The following is a 12,532-nucleotide window of genomic DNA, read 5'->3' as shown; positions in this document are numbered from 1 at the left end:
GGAAGAAAAGCGTGTGGCCAAGTAGTACTGGATGAGGATAAGATACTCAAATGACCCTGGTCTTTACAATTACACGACTAGCATTCAGGACTCATTTAGTCATGGGTTTCTGTTGTTTTATTGCTGCTACCATGGCATTTTATACCTTTAGATAAGGCTTGTTCTAAATTCATATTAATAGCAGTTATTGAAATGATTTATATCCAGTGACACTTCAGAGAGTTATGAAAAATGAGTAGTCTTGATCCATTTTTTACTATATATTTTTCCAGCCACAAAATCACTGTCACAGTCTGAAATTAGCACATAGAGATCTTTGTGATGATTCCAACAGCCAAGGGGAAATAATTTAATTGGGCAAGCTAAAATTCCCTGAGAAGCAGAAAGAGAAGAGATGCCTGGGGAAAAGAATGAAAAGTGGAGAAGAAGGTAGAAAAATTAAGTGACAATGATGTCATAAAATGATTGGTGAGAAGTCTGGAATGCATATGATAAGGATCAATGAAAGAATTTGCCTTGGACAGAGAGGGATTTAAAAAAAAATGCTTCTAAGACCTGTGCTTCTGAGAAGGGACAATCATGCTTTTGAGAGGAAAGAGTGGGTACTGATGCAGAATTTTGTGTGTAGGTAGTGGTGAATGAGAGCAAGAAATATAGCAACTACTACTTTATATAGCACTTTATACATGCATTAGATGCCCTGAGTCTCAAAATTACCATGGAAATAGGCTCAGCTAGTGAAACAGAATAGATGCTTCCAACTCATGTCCTTTCGGTTATGTTGCATTCCTCAATAGTTATGTACAAGCTGAGGAGTAAGGAGGTGCAGAAAATATCCATGGGAAATGTGTGACTAGCTGGGCTAATACGAAGGGAGGTACCTCCTTTCAGTAAGAGAGGAAAGTCTTTGCAGAGATTAATGTAGTTGCTTCAATGAAGACAGGATAAAGAAATGTCTAAACATACTTGTGTGGTGGATGCTTTTATCATGATGAATGAAGCTGGTACAAAGTCAGAGTTTTAGAAGACAGGACAGAGGGTTTGACCCATGTGGGAATCAGAATCTCAGGGATTTTTTTCTTACTGGGATGCAATGTGTTAGTGCTAGATTTCCTCTCCAGTCTTCATTTGGAAATGTTTTCTTTGTGTGCTTATATTACAATTTCTGAGGTGGTGACCACACACACACACAAAAACATTAGCTTAGTATAGAATTTCAGACAATTTGATATAGTCCTCTAAAAATTCTTCTTATCTGTTCACACCCCAATTCTTACTGAGAAAATAGTTAAGAGATATGGCATCAGTATTTGCCATAATTGTTCAGGTTATTATTGAGGAAGGGGAATGGCAGGGCACAGTGACGTCATGAAGCATCTTAGCATTCAAAAATGATAAATCATTCAGTGGTAGAGTGTCGGCCAGGCATGCGGAAGTCCTGGGTTCAATTCCCAGCCAGGGCACACGAGAAGCACCCATCTGCTTCTCCACCCCTCCCCCTCTCCTTCCTCTCTATCTCTCTCTTCCCCTCCCACAGCCAAGGCTCCACTGGAGCAAAGTTGGCCCAGGCACTGAAGATGGCTCCATGGCCTCTGCCTCAGGTGCTAGAATGGCTCTGGTTGCAAGGGAGCAATGGCCCAGAGGGGCAGAGCATCACCCCCTAGTGGCGCACATGAAGGAGTTGGTCTCTCTGCTTCCCCGCTTCTCACTTTAGGAAAAAAAAAAGATAAATCAGTGTGTGGTAAGGCAAACTTGGTAGAAAGCTAATCTACCTTTGGTAAAAAGAAAATGGACCACAGAAACTTTTAATGTTTATTTTATAGGTTTATTTTATAAACATATGGTATTTATTATTTATTCATTTATTTATGCTGAGGTGGAAGTACCTTTGAAATAATGTCATGGTGAGTGATTTTCTAATAAGGGCTTATCTCTCATTGATACCTTTTTTAAGTAGTTGTCTCTTGTTTTCTTATAAGCGCATCTGATAATCTCTGGCTACATCATGTGCTGTAGAAGGAAACAAGGTGTTGGGCAGATAAAATATATTATGCACAAGTCCTGGGTTCGATTCCCGGCCAGAGCACACAGGAGAAGTGCCCATCTGCTTCTCCACCCCTCCCCCTCTCCTTCCTCTCTGTCTCTCTCTTCCCCTCCCGCAGCCAAGGCTCCATTGGAGCAAAGATGGCCCAGGCGCTGGGAATGGCTCCTTGGCCTCTGCCCCAGGCGCTAGAGTGGCTCTGGTCACAAAAAGAGCGACGCCCCGGAGGGGCAGAGCATCGCCCCCTGGTGGGCAGAGCATCGCCCCCTGGTGGGCGTGCCGGGTGGATCCCGGTCGGGCACATGCGGGAATCTGTCTGACTGTCTCTCCCCGTTTCCAGCTTCAGAAAAAATACAAATATGTGTGTGTGTGTGTGTGTGTGTGTGTGTGTGTGTGTGTGTGTATTATGCTCACTTTGTTAAAGATGGCGCTGCCCATGTGGAAGCCTTCGCCAGGTGATTTTAATGTGTGTTGGGGGCGGGCTGTGGGTTGGCAGTATCCTTGTAGCCTGGGGCTTGGTTTTAGGACTAAGCCTTTCCCACTCTTTTTGACGTGGGGTGGTGCAATCCCATCATGTCTCTGATAAGTGACTTTGTATTAGAGACTTCCCTATTTTGTATATTGGATTAAAGGTTTTGATTTCTACACTATAAAATGGGAGCAGAACGGGAGCTTGCGCTCTTGGTTTCTGAGATTAGCATTAGAGAGCAGAGAGCAGAGAAAGGCCATGTGGAGGAGGCCAGGAGAAGCAGCCAAGTTTTGAGTGAGAAGCCAGTTTGTGCAGGGAGAAGGAAGGAGATGGGGAACAGAGGTGAATAAAATCTGGTGAGCTAGAAACCTTTGATTCTAGGAAACTCGGATAAGTCAGTAGCTTTGTGAGCACTGAATGTGAGTAGGTTTTGGAGCCCAGTGTGTGTTTTTACTTGCCCCTGGGTGCAAGCTAGGATTAAAGATGATGGCCCATCAGTTTTTGGCTCCGTTGTTTCTTTACCGTCTGTCCGAATCCAGTGCGAACCTGCATGGGCCGGGCTGCTGTGATAGTGGCCTTGTATACTGGCTTTACACAAGGCAACTGAGCTCTTACAGCTTCACCAGAGCCTGTTCTCTGGCAAGAAAAGGAACCGAGCTTCAAGAGGGCCAAATGGTAATAAGTGTAATAAGTCCATTTGGATTTCTGATAACCATGAGCAAGGGACAAGAGTCTTTGTGACATTATGAAGGCGAGAGCCTCAGTACACTGCAGGGATGCAGGCCTCATTCATCCATCTACTGTTTGGCATTTTTGTTATTTCCTCCCAAGGGAAGTTTGCTTTTCTCTGTAGGTTACATGGGAAGTTAGAGAAGCTGGAAAAGCAATTTTCTTTTCCTCTCCTTAACTATTTCCCTTAATCCTAAGGCAAGGCCCCTGCTTTGTCCTTGGCAGGGAGGGGTATGGGGTGGGGCTGGCCAACTACTAAGGTGGCCTTTCCCCACTCCAGTGAATTAAGGGTAAGTTCACTTTAACAAGAAGCTAATTGAAGATTGAAAGAGGCTTTTTTTTTTTTTTAATAAATTTTTATTAATGGTAATGGGATGACATTAATAAATCAGGGTACATATATTCAAAGAAAACATGTCTAGGTTATTTTGTCATCAAATTATGTTGCAAACCCATCGCCCAAAGTCAGATTGTCCTCCGTCACCCTCTATCTAGTTCTCTGTGCCCCTCCCCCTCCCCCTAACTCTCTCCCTCCCTCCCTCCCATGTCCTCCCTCCCCCCCCACCCTTGGTAACCACCACACTCTTGTCCATGTCTCTTAGTCTCATTTTTATGTTCCACCAATGTATGGAATCATGTAGTTCTTGTTTTTTTCTGATTTGCTTATTTCACTCCTTATAATGTTATCAAGATCCCACCATTTTGCTGTAAATGATCTGATGTCATCATTTCTTATGGCTGAGTAGTATTCCATAGTGTATATGTGCCACATCTTCTTTATCCAGTCTTCTATTGAAGGGCTTTTTGGTTGTTTCCATGTCTTGGCCACTGTAAACAGTGCTGCAATGAACATGGGGCTACATGTGTCTTCACGTATCAATGTTTCTGAGGTTTTGGGGTATATACCCAGTAGAGGGATTGCTGGGTCATAAGGTAGTTCTATTTGCAGTTTTTTGAGGAACCACCATACTTTCTTCCATAATGGTTGTACTACTTTACAGTCCCACCAACAGTGAATGAGGGTTCCTTTTTCTCCACAGCCTCTCCAACATTTGCTATTACCCGTCTTGTTGATAATAGCTAATCTAACAGGAGTGAGGTGGTATCTCATTGTAGTTTTGATTTGCATTTCTCTAATAACTAATGAAGCTGAGCATCTTTTCATATATCTGTTGGCCATTTGTATCTCTTCCTGGGAGAAGTGTCTGTTCATGTCCTCTTCCCATTTTTTTATTGGATTGTTTGTTTGTTTGTTGTTGAGTTTTATGAGTTCTTTGTAAATTTTGGATATTAGGCCCTTATCTGAGCTGTCGTTTGAAAATATCAGTTCCCATATAGTTGGCTGTCTGTTTATTTTGATATCAGTTTCTCTTGCTGAGCAAAAACTTTTCATTCTGATGTAGTCCCATTCATTTATCTTTGCCTTCACTTCTCTTGCCATTGGAGTCAAGTTCATAAAATGTTCTTTAAAACCCAGGTCCATGATTTTAGTACCTATGTCTTCTTCTATGTACTTTATTGTTTCAGGTCTTATATTTAGGTCTTTGATCCATTTTGAATTAATTTTAGTACACGGGGACAGGCTGTAGTCGAGTTTCATTCTTTTGCATGTGGCTTTCCAGTTTTCCCAACACCATTTGTTGAAGAGGCTTTCTTTTCTCCATTGTGTGTTGTTGGCCACTTTATCAAAGATTATTTGACCATATATATGTGGTTTTATTTCTGGACTTTCTATTCTGTTCCATTGGTCTGAGTGTCTATTTTTTTGCCAATACCATGCTGTTTTGATTATCGTGGCCCTATAATATAGTTTAAAGTCAGGTATTGTAATGCCCCCAGCTTCATTCTTTTTCCTTAGGATTGTTTTGGCTATTCGGGGTTTTTTATAGTTCCATATAAATCTGATGATTTTTTGTTCCATTTCTTTAAAAAATCTCATAGGGATTTTGATGGGAATTGCATTAAATTTGTATATTGCTTTGGGTAATATGGCCATTTTGATTATATTTATTCTTCCTATCCAAGAACAAGGAATATTTTTCCATCTCATTGTATCTTTTTCGATTTCCCTTAACAATGCTTTGTAATTTTCATTATATAGGTCCTTTACGTTCTTTGTTATGTTTATTCCTAGGTATTTTATTTTTTTTGTTGCAATCGTGAAGGGGATTATTTTTTTGAGTTCGTTTTCTAATATTTCATTGTTGGCATATAGAAAGGCTATGGACTTTTGTATGTTAATTTTGTATCCTGCGACCTTACTGTATTGGTTTATTGTTTCTAATAATCTTTTTGTGGAGTCCTTCGGGTTTTCGATGTATAGGATCATATCATCCGCAAAAAGTGATACCTTTACTTCTTCTTTTCCGATATGGATGCCTTTTATTTCTTTGTCTTGTCTGATTGCTCTGGCCAGAACTTCTAGCACCACATTGAATAAGAGTGGAGAGAGTGGACAACCCTGTCTTGTTCCTGATTTAAGGTAGAAAGTCCTCAGTTTTATGCCGTTTAATAGGATGTTGGCTGATGGTTTATCATATATGGCCTTTATCATGTTGAGATATTTTCCTTCTATACCCATTTTGTTGAGAGTCTTAAACATAAAATTGTGTTGTATTTTATCAAAAGCCTTTTCTGCATCTATTGATAAGATCATGTGGTTTTTGTTCTTTGTTTTGTTGATATGGTGTATTACGTTAACCGTTTTGCGTATGTTGAACCATCCTTGAGATTCTGGGATGAATCCCACTTGATCATGATGTATTATTTTTTTAATATGTTGTTGTATTCGGTTTGCCAGTATTTTGTTTAGTATTTTAGCATCTGTATTCATTAGAGATATTGGTCTGTAGTTTTCTTTCTTTGTGCCATCCTTGCCAGGTTTTGGTATGAGGGTTATGTTGGCCTCATAAAATGTGTTTGGAAGTATTGCTTCTTCTTCAATTTTTTGGAAGACTTTGATTAGAATAGGAACCAAGTCTTCTTTGAATGTTTGATAGAATTCACTAGTATAACCGTCTGGGCCTGGACTTTTATTTTTGGGGAGATTTTTAATAGTTTTTTCTATTTCCTCCCTGCTGATTGGTCTGTTTAGGCTTTCTGCTTCTTCATGACTCAGTCTAGGAAGGTTGTATTGTTCTAGGAATTTATCCATTTCTTCTAGATTGTTGTATTTTGTGGCATATAATTTTTCATAGTATTCTACAATAATTCTTTGTATTTCTATGATGTCTGTGGTGATCTCTCCTCTTTCATTTTGGATTTTATTTATTTGAGTCCTGTGTCTTTTTTCCTTGGTGAGTCTTGCCAAGGGTTTGTCAATTTTGTTGATCTTTTCAAAGAACCAGCTCCTTGTTTTATTGATTTTTTCTATAGTTTTTCTGTTCTCTATTTCATTTATTTCTGCTCTGATTTTTATTATCTCCTTTCTTCAGCTGGTTTTGGGTTGTCTTTGTTCTTCTTTTTCTAGTTCCTTAAGGTGTGAAGTTAAGTGGTTTACTTCGGCTCTCTCTTGTTTGTTCATATAGGCCTGAAGTGATATGAACTTTCCTCTTATTACTGCTTTTGCTGCATCCCAGAGATTCTGATATGTCGTATTTTCATTTTCATTTGTCTGTATATATCTTTTGATTTCTGCACTTATTTCTTCTTTGACCCATTCATTTTTTAGAAGTATGTTGTTTAGTTTCCACATTTTTGTGGGTTTTCCCCCCTCTTTTTTGCAGTTGAATTCTAGTTTCAAGGCTTTATGATCAGAAAATATGCTTGGTACAATTTCAATTTTTCTAAATTTGCTGATATTGTCTTTGTGGCCCAACATATGGTCAATTCTTGAGAATGATCCATGTACACTAGAGAAAAATGTATACTCTGTCGCTTTGGGATGAAGTGTCCTGTAGATGTCTATCATATCCAGGTGTTCTAGTATTTCGTTTAAGGCCACTATATCTTTATTGATTCTCTGTTTGGATGACCGATCTAGAGCCGTCAGCGGTGTATTGAGGTCTCCAAGTATGATTGTATTTTTGTTAGTTTTTGTTTTAAGGTCAATAAGTAGCTGTCTTATATATTTTGGTGCTCCTTGGTTTGGTTCATATATATTAAGGATTGTTATGTCTTCTTGATTCAACTTCCCCTTAATCATTATGAAATGACCATTTTTGTCTCTGAGTACTTTTTCTGTCTTGTAGTCAGCATTATTAGATATGAGTATTGCTACACCTGCTTTTTTTTGGGTGTTGTTTGCTTGGAGTATTGTTTTCCAGCCTTTCACTTTGAATTTGTTTTTATCCTTGTTGCTTAGATGTGTTTCTTGTAGGCAGCATATAGTTGGATTTTCTTTTTTAATCCATTCTGCTACTCTGTGTCTTTTTATTGGTAAGTTTAATCCATTTACATTTAGTGTAATTATTGACACTTGTGGGTTCCCTACTGCCATTTTATAAATTGCTTTCTGTTAGTTTTGTATCTAGTTTGATTCTTCTCTTTTGTTTTTCTATCATTTGTTTTTGTTTGTTTGTGTTCCATACTTCTTTCCTCTGTTGCTACCTTTTTTAAGTCAAGTGTTTTTGTGGTGGTTTTTTTAAGGGTGGTTACCATTAAGTAATGAAAAGGGTACCTACCATATTCATTGTAGTACCCTATCTTATAAGTATTTCTGCACTTCATCATCCTTTGCTACTGTTAATCTCCATCCTCTCCCCCCTTTTTTTCCTTTGTTGTCACAGTTTAAGTTTGGTTTTATTGTGTTCTTGGTGGAGCTGTTACTTGTAGTGTTGTTTTCTTTTGTTCTTTGAATCTGGTTGGAAAACCCCCCTTAGTATTTCCTGGAGTGGGGGCTTTCTGTTGATAAATTCTCTCATCTTTTCTGTATTTGTGAATGTTTTTATTTCTCCTTCATACTTGAAGGATAGCTTTGATGGTTATAGTATTCTTGGCTGAAAGTTCCTCTCTTTCAGGACTTTAAATATTGGGGTCCACTCTCTTCTAGCTTGTAGAGTTTCTGCTGAGAAATCTGATGATAATCTAATAGGCCTTCCTTTATATGTTGTACTCTTCTTTTCCCTGGCTGCCTTGAGAATTTTTTCTTTGTCATTGGTTTGTGTCATCTTTATTATGATGTGCCTTGGAGTGGGTTTGTTGGGGTTAAGAAAACTTGGTGTTCTGTTTGCTTCTTGAATTTGAGGCTTTAGTTCCTTCCACAGGCTTGGGAAGTTCTCGTCTATTATTTGTTTGAGTATATTCTCCATTCCATTTTCTTTCTCTTCTCCCTCTGATATACCTCTTATTCTTATGTTATTCTTTCTGATGGAGTCAGACAATTCCTGTAGGGCTTTCTCATTTTTTATTATTTTTGAGTCTCTTTCTTCTTCTCTCTGTTGTGCCTCAAGTTGTTTGTCTTCTATTTCACTAATCCTATCTTCAATCTGGGCTGTTCTGTTAGCTAAGCTTGTTACCTCGTTTTTCAGCTCGTGAATTGAGTTTTTCATTTCTGTTTGATTTGTTTTTATAGTTTCAATTTCCTTGGTAATATATTCTTTGTGTTCATTGAGTTGTTTTCTGATCTCCCTATATTGCCTTTCTGTGTTTTCTTGTATATCTCTGAGTATTTTTAAGATTTCTATTTTAAATTCTCTGTCATTTAGCTCCAAGGCTTCCAATATGTTAAGTCTTTTCTCCATTGATTTTTCCACATCTATTTGTGTTACCTCTCTTTCTTTTGTATCCATAATATTCGATTTCCTCTTTCTTATCGGCATCTGAGGGTGGTCTTATTGATAGCACTAATTAGAATTAATAAAGAGTAAAAAGAGAAAAAAAAAGGGGTAAAACACCCCACAAAAAAAAACAGTAATAATTTATTATTTCCCCCTTTTTTTCTCTCTTTTCTTTCCCTCCTCTCCCCTCCTCAGGGAAATATCGTGCCTATAATGGAGGGCCTGATTTGGGGTGAAGAGTTCAAGGGCAAAAAAAGGGAGTAGGGACCTACTAAATGCAAAAAAAAAAAAAAAAAAAGGAAGAAAATCTTAGACAAGCATAAGATGATTTGCTTGTAAGTGATGGTCAACTAAGAGATATAATGAGAGGGATAAGAGGGAATAAGAAAAAAGGACCAAAAAAGAATAATAAAGAAGAAAAAATAAAAATAATAAGTAAAAATCTGTTGTATTAAGTGGAGCGAAGACTAAATACAATGGAGACCTTGGGTTGGGAGGACCCAAAATGCCACAAAAAGAAACAAACAAGAGAAAAAAAAAAAAAGCAAAAAAGAGAAATAAAGCCAAAAAAAAGCCTTGAGTCCCAAATTAACTAATTTGTTCGTGATTGAGGATTATATGGGAGGAAAGTAAAATGAGAAAAGAAAAAATGAATAGAAAGGAAAAAATAAGAAAAAGAGAAAAACGAAGGAAGAAATAAAATAGGAGGAGAAAAAAACAAAATAAAGCAAGACAAAAAAAAAAAACAAAAGAGGAGAGAGTGAGAGTTAAGTGTTTTGGAGTATAACCTTAAAGGAGGGTGAGGATGAAGAAGAAAAATAAAATGCAACACTCATGGGTAGTGTAGTTCAAGAAAGGGGAAGCATAAGATGGGCAGAGAATAGAAGGACCGAGGTGGAGGAAATAAAGGCAAAAAGATAGAAGAAACAAACAACAACAAAAAAAAAAAAAAAAATTAGTGGATCAAGTTGTAAAGTCTGTGGGTTTTTCTTGATTTTGAGAGGTTAACTTCTTCCTTTTTGTTTTCTCTCCCTCTTCCTATTCGGTGACTCTGTACCCCAGGCTCTGCCCCTGTGTCACTCTTAGGTAGGGATTTGCAGTTGATGGGATTCTATGGCAATGTCATATAATTGGCTTTAGTCTTGCTGGAAGTAAAGGCTTGTTGGCGTTTGCAGGGTCCAACGATGAGAGAGTTTGCTTTCCTGGATTCTCTCTCCTAGTCCCCCCTTTCTGAATTAGCAGCCTGGTGATCCAGCTATAAGGCTGCAACTGCTTCTGCCTGGGGAGTAAGAGGCTCAAAGAGCTGGGAAATCCCCACTCTATCCCCACTCAGTGCAAGGCTTTGGGAAAGGCTCTGAGAGTCAGGGCCTCCAGTGTAATCAGGCGGGGGTGGGAGTCAATTGTTGTCAAGGTGACTGTTCAGCGCCTATCATTTAGTTGGACCTCTCAACCCAGGCTTTCCACACTTTGTAGCCTGTTTTTGCAGGGAAGAAGAGGCACTAGTCTCTGCTTACGACTAGTGTAGTATAGACCTTATTATCTGCCAAGTCCTTCTTGTTAGCGTTTATCCCTGAATATGGAGGCTCTATCAATCAGAAGTTGCCCCCGCCCCTTTAGCGAGAGGCACTAAAAAATATCACGCCTCTTGTCTTGGATCGCTGAACTGAGAGAGATCTTATCAATTAGAACCGAGGGTGCGCAGATTTTATGGGTTAAGCTAATTTCAGTGATTGGGTCGCAGCTGTGTTTCCGAAGGTATTTTAGGCTGCCTGCGCGCGCCCCTCCCCCAACACTTGATTGTTAGCTTGAATGGCTGGGTGAGGTGCCCCGCCCACGGAGAGAATCTCCCAAGCCTCTCTCGCTCGCCCCGCCGCTGGCGGCTGGACCGCACCAGGCGCAGGATAATGGAGCCCCCTGGGTATGCGGGCCAGTAGGGCGCCCTGGGCGTGTGGAATGCCCAAGGCACGCGCGCGAATGGGGCGCTCCGGGCACCGGTGCCCGGCGACCCCCACTCGCAGTGTGCGGGCCGCTGGGAACGTCAGCAGTGCTCAACCGGACCGGGCGCGGCCGCTCGCGGTGGCGGTTCGCGGGGGCTCGCGGCAGCTCGCGGTGGCGGTTCGCGGGGGTTCGCGGCCGCTCGCGGCGGCTTGCGGTTCCCAAGTATATGGGCTGACTCACCGCAGGCGCACTTCCTGGCGGCTTGAATGAGCGTTGCGGCGGTAGCTTCCTCCACACCCTCGTCTCTCAGATTCAAGTGATAACAGTCCTTTTGCTTTCAGTTTGTGTGGAACTCCGGAATGCTCCGAGGATAAATTTTTCTGTTTCTAGTTGATAAATTTGTTGTGATTTAGGGGAGAGCTGTCGGACGCGCTTCTCACGGCGCCATTTCCGTGACGTCACTCGAAAGAGGCTTTTAAAAAATGAACTAGTTTCCTTTGATAAAATTCAGGTTGAGCTGCCCTGGCTGGTTAGTTCAGTGGTAGAACGTCAGCCTGGCGTGCAGGAGTCCCGGGTTCAATTCCCGGCCAGGGTACACAGGAGAAGCGCCCATCTGCTTCTCCACCCCTCCCCCTCCTCTCTGTCTCTCTCTTCCCCTCCCACAGCCTAGGCTCCATTGGAGCAAAAAGTTGGCCGGACGCTGAGGATGGCTCTCTGGCCTCTGCCTCAGGCGTGAGGATGGCTCTGGTTGCAACAGAGCAATGCCTCAGATGGGCAGAGCATCGCCCCCTGGTGGGAGAGCTGGGTGGATCCAGGTTGGGTGCATGCAGGAGTCTGTCTGATTGCCTCCCCATTTCCAACTCCAGAAAAATACAAAAAAAAAAAAAATTCAGGTTGAGCTTATGAATTGTATCAGTTATTTCCACCTTCATGTCTGTCTGGGTTTCCTCTAATAGGGTGAGCTTATCTGTTGAAAATGGTAACACAGAAAATGAGATTTTTCAGTTTGATTAGTGTAAAGCCAGTATCCATGGCCAGGGCCACCATCAGAGCAGCCTGGCCAGTGCAGGTTCGCATTGGATTCGGACAGTCGGTAAAGAAACAATGAAGCCAAGAACTGGTGGGCCATTATTTTTAATTCTAGCTTGCACCCGGTGGGCAAGTAAAAACACACACTGGGCTCCAAAACCCACTCACATTCAGTGCTCACAAAGCCACTGACTTATCCGAGTTTCCTAGAATCAAAGGTTTCTAGCTCACCAGCCTTATTCTCCTCAGTTCCCCATCTCCTTCCTTATCCCAGATACAAACTCTACACAAACTGGCATCTCACTCAGCACTCTGCCATCTTGGCTGCTTCTCCTGGCCACATGGCCTCTTTCTGCTCTCTGCTCTGCTCTCTCCTCTAGTGATAATCTCAGGAACCAAGAGCGCAAACTCCCGCTCCGTCCCCATTTTATAGTGTAGAAATCCAAACCCTTAATCCAATATACAAAATAGGGAAGTCTCTAATACAAAGTCACTTTCTGAGGCATGATTGGATTGTACCACCCCACATCAAAAAGGGTAGGAAAGGCTTAATCCCAAAACCAAGCCCCAGGCTACAACGATCCTGCCTGCCCCCAACACACATTAATA

The sequence above is a fragment of the Saccopteryx bilineata genome, chromosome 2 (genome assembly GCF_036850765.1).
Source record: "Saccopteryx bilineata isolate mSacBil1 chromosome 2, mSacBil1_pri_phased_curated, whole genome shotgun sequence".
Lineage (NCBI taxonomy): Eukaryota > Metazoa > Chordata > Mammalia > Chiroptera > Emballonuridae > Saccopteryx > Saccopteryx bilineata.
This window is presented reverse-complemented; position numbering follows the sequence as displayed.